Here is a 3,636-nt window from a genome sequence, read left to right as displayed (position 1 = left end):
CACGTAGAGTTCATCTGATAAAATTTACCGATTCCTCGATTGCAAAATGACGGATCCGCCAGCCGGACGTGAAAAAGAGAAACGGAGGGGAAGGAGAAGTAGGGTGCGCTAAGGGATAAATTTCAAGAGTAAAGTAAGCACAATATGTGAGATGAAAAATTACATTTTTAATCACTAATGTAAGTACATTTGAATAATGATAATTGAATACATATGTCATATATAAAATTTTATAATGTTTTGAAATTTTCAATTTATTTCTTCTATGGCCTTCGGGTCAGATTTAAAATGATCATAATTGTATGATTTAATGTTCCATGCATATTAATAGTGCCTTCACATTTATGATGTTTTAGATGATTGCATTTATGTTGTATGTTTCGGGCAAAAGCATCCTCATTTTTTCGATGTGTTTGGTCACGCATGTATTTTTATATATTTATGACGGTTTTTCTAGCAAGTTTTGGGTGTCAGATGTAGTTTCGATCCAGACATGATCATGAGTCCTTGTGGGACGGCTTAACTTTTTAGTTGGTTTGTCCATTTTTCCTTCTTTTCATGCAAGTTTCATGTTCATACCCTTAGCAGGTATAATTTCTACTTTACTATTAGTTAGAATAGAGTCATAAGAATCTTGATGTTTCGTTTCATTGACTTCGGGTGTATCGAATTGCTTCGGACGATGCAATACATGGATTATTGACGAAATTGATTCTCAATCAGATTGAGTTAACTACATTCACGGCTTATAAGAAATAGGGTCCCAATAATCTTAGAGGATGGCTCCATGGAGCCTCGACTAGGTTACCTCAGTATGTTTAAGATTTTCACAACCTACCTTTTGACCTACTCTTTTTTGAGTACTTATGTTTCCTTTCTCGAGTCTTTGTGGGCACAGTCATAGGCTTTCTTGGCTAAGAGGTGACTAACTGGTAGGTTATGGTGATTCACTCGCTACCTAGTGGCCTATTTTCACCCTTTTAGCTAGAGGTTCTTGTTGAGAAATTTAGGACAGAAAAATAAGAATAGACACAAATCCAAAAGAACACACAGAGATTTAACAAGGTTAGGCAAAGATGCCTACATCCTCGGGAGCATAGCGGTGACTTCCTTTTCAATATTTAGAAAATAGTACAAAATACAAGATTTAGCTCACATTAGGTTACAGACAGGACATATATATAACCCTATAGTACAATATGTAATTACATAAATTACCCCTATACCACACCACGGGGTGTTGCCCCTACAACCCCAACCCACATAATGAAACTAGGATAGATCCTTCCGCTCCACTCCGCTCCAGCATATGTCTCATTTATGGTATATGAGCCATACCTAACAAATCTCAATCTTGACGAATATCCAGCCCCTTAAGAGAAATATATCATTGAGTTTCTTATGCACCAATGTGGGTTGAGCCACCACGCTTCTGTTGCGCCCTTGTTCCCCCCAACCCACTGAATTTCAAGAGACATATTTTCATTCCAAGAGACTCCAAATTTTGGTATTATGAGTCATACCTAACAAATATTCACATTGGAGAATATCGAGCCCCTCAGGAGAAATACATATGCTCAACAAATATCCACCTTGGTGAATATCCAGCCCCTTAGGAGAAATACATCATGCAGTTTCTTATGCACCAATATAGGTTGGACCACCACGCTTCCGCTGCCCTCACTCCCTCAAACCCACTAAATTATAAGAGACACACCTCTTCAATTCCAAGAGACATCTCTTCGTTCCAAGCGACTCTAAATTCTGGTATTATGAGTCATACTTAACAAACCTCCACCTTGGCGAATTTCCAACCCCTTATGAGAAATATAAATACCCAACAAATCTCCACTTTGGAGAATATCCAGTCCCTTATGAGAAATACATATACCCAACAAATTTTCACATTGGCTAAAATTCAGCCCTTTAAGAGAAATACATATGTAAACAAATCTCCACATTGAGAGAAATATATATGCCTAACAAATCTCCACCTTGGCGAATATCCAACCCCTTAAGAGAAATATATCATGAAGTTTCTGATGCACCAATGTGAGTTGGGCCACCACGCTTCCGTTGCGCCCTCACTGATCACCCAACCCACTAAATTCCAAGAGACACGTCTCTTCAATTCCAAGAGACTTCAAATTCTGGTATTATGAGTCATACCTAATAGTTCTCCTTGCAGTAGCTGTCAAAAAAGCCATTATCTACCTATTTTCAAGGCTTTTCTTTTAAATAGAACACCTTTATTTATGAGTTTTCCTGGTTGGATCACAAGTTGTAATTGATAATAAGGATATATCATTGTGGGAGGTATCTTTTAACTTACAAAAAAATAATTTTGATTTTGTCTTCTAGGTTGGATATGAAGGTCTTGTTATAGAATCCTTATTGTTTATGTACTCAGGCTAAGCATGGTTTGATTCAATTTGAGTGGCTCTTCTCCAGTTCATATTATGAGAATTATTCTATAAGGTATCATCATATTTATCCTGTTTGTTAACCTTCGTAATGTCCAACCGACTTTATCTTTCATTCCTCCTATCATACCTGGATGGAGGCTATTTTGAGGAAAAAAATTTGAAGAGGGGCGCATATTGTGAAGTAAAGTAATTTATTTCCAAAAATGAATTTACTCTCAAATATGGCATCAAGAATCATTTTTTATAATATAAAGTGATACATCAATGGGAAATGTTGATTTAAGTCCATCGAGATAATTAGAAGGTTCAACCAAGCAATATAAAAAAAGGTGTGTGAATTGGTAGCATATAGAAGAGTGTTGGGAAGATTCAAGTGAGGTTGTGGTGGAGAAATAAATGTAGCACAACAACAAAGGTGCCCCATTGGTATCATCAATTTGATTAAACTTTGGATTGTAATATTTTTTTATGGTTGAAATCCATTGTATGGTTGTGAATCTCTAAGAGCTAAAAGAATTGGGTATGTTGTTCTTCTATCTTAAGCATGAGATTTTCTAATGATAGGTTTGAGTGGACTTCACTAGCTAAATTATGTTTTTCTTGATTGTGGGACTAGTTCTCATAGTGTTGAATGTTGAATTAGGGGACTCCATTATGATAGGTAATATACTTATTAGCAACTGGGAGAAAAGATTGTAAAATGGTGAAATGATTTCCCACAATTAACATCAGTGTGTTTGCCAAAAAAGATATGGTGATAGGGAAAAGTTTAAATCTTAATGTTTTATAAAAATCCCCCACATAAGTAGAATACCTATAGACGACACTAGAGTTTTTGTATGAAAGATAAATAAAAGAAATCGGGGGCCACACATATATGCAATGGTTTATGGCATTGGTATATATGATAAACAAATTATATTCCTCTCACGTCGGAGCTCCCACGTTCCCCTCGCCTGAGGGCGAACATCTACACTTCAGCACCCAAACGATAGGACCGAATTGTGATTTTTAGTCTGTCACTATAAAATCTCCAATTCTACCCCCGATAATTTTATTTCCTTATTTATTTACACCCAACTTCCAAGGGCTTTGACCTCCCTAAATCTTGGATGTAATCTTCACTTTAGTTGTAAAACTCAACATATTTTAACAAATCAATTGGTTATATTGAAAGTAAATTAAGATCGAAGTGAAAAGATCATCACAA

At 36.1% G+C, this 3,636-nt stretch overlaps 1 protein-coding gene across 1 annotated transcript in view; it reads right to left on the bottom strand.

Moving 5' to 3' along the window:
• Positions 1 to 111, bottom strand: part of LOC110030211 (protein ANTHESIS POMOTING FACTOR 1-like) — a gene marked incomplete in the record, with an annotated part of 26,480 nt that extends 26,369 nt beyond the window's left edge. Inside the window, 1 exon segment of the mRNA XM_020732812.1 lies at positions 1 to 111.
• Positions 112 to 3,636: the final 3,525 nt, after the last annotated feature.

This window comes from Phalaenopsis equestris, unplaced genomic scaffold (assembly GCF_001263595.1).
Source record: "Phalaenopsis equestris unplaced genomic scaffold, ASM126359v1 Scaffold000672, whole genome shotgun sequence".
Classification (NCBI taxonomy): Eukaryota; Viridiplantae; Streptophyta; class Magnoliopsida; order Asparagales; family Orchidaceae; genus Phalaenopsis; species Phalaenopsis equestris.
The sequence above is the reverse complement of the archived record's forward strand: the minus strand, read 5'-3'. Positions and strand labels throughout refer to the sequence as shown.